Raw genomic sequence first — 1150 nt, forward strand, 5'->3', positions numbered from 1 at the left:
GGTAACCATTTGCGATTCCTCATTTTCTTGCCATTTTGTGTTTATCGTGTAGCGCTATAAACTCTGAACCTAAAGATGCTAAGGGTCTGTATAGTTCAACCAAGTGATTACAATTATGATAATTAGCAGTGTCAGTGCCACAACAGGTAACACGCTTGGCTTTGGTGCAGAGAGCTGTAGGTTCTTTTCCCATGCAAGGTAGATGGATTATTGATACTGCAATGCAGCATAAGGGGGGAGGGGGGGCTACACTCCTGAGTGTGCTGACCTTCTGATGAGATATTAAACTGAGGCCCCATCTGCCTGAGCTAGTGGTACTGCAAGGGAATGTAAAAGATCCCATGTCAGATATTTAAAAGGAGTAGGGGGAAGTTCCCTGATGCCCTGGCCAAATTTCTCCTAGTAGTATAAATACCACTTTGGGTATCCCCTGAAAAGAGGCGATGAGCCTAATGGGGCTAACTCAGTCAACAAAGGATACATTAAATAAAAAAATGAATGCTTTTAATTTGTCCTTATGACCATTCACTGTACTCTTACAGTTAATCCCTTGCCTCTTTCGCATTTCATGTGCTGTAATACAGAAGTGTGGTATTGCAGTTTGTTAGCTTGGTGTCTAAATCCAAATGATCAGTTTGCATTGGTTCCCATATAGACTGCTATTTTCACTCACCATGCTCCTGAGTATGGGAAGACGGACACTGTTTACTTGTCATGAACCTCTGTCTTTATCGTTTGAGCCCTCTTCAGTAGCTGTCAACACAGTACTGAGAATGTGTTATTCTGAAAAGCTTTCATTATTCCTGCACTGTAGAATATCCATAAAGTTCTTCTCTCAGTGCATTAGTTTATATCTACTAAAAGGGAAACACACAGTGAAAGTTATGCTTCTCTGGTTATGCCGCAAATCCATTCTGGGGCTTCTTAATGAGGTCCTTTCTATCACATTAACTAATTAAATCATTGTGTTTTTAAGCCTATACAGTTGCAGAGACATGTGACTGTAGCATTACTTTATAAAAATGTCTATATAAAATTACGTAGGATTACAGTAAGAGAGTGAAAAAGTGCACTTTCATCAGATTCTTGGATTTTGTCAACATGAACACTCTGTATTAGCTAGTCCAAACACCCACTAGGGGTGCAAACA

This window comes from Protopterus annectens, chromosome 3.part0 (assembly GCF_019279795.1).
Source record: "Protopterus annectens isolate FY-2018-M chromosome 3.part0, PAN1.0, whole genome shotgun sequence".
NCBI lineage: Eukaryota > Metazoa > Chordata > Ceratodontiformes > Protopteridae > Protopterus > Protopterus annectens.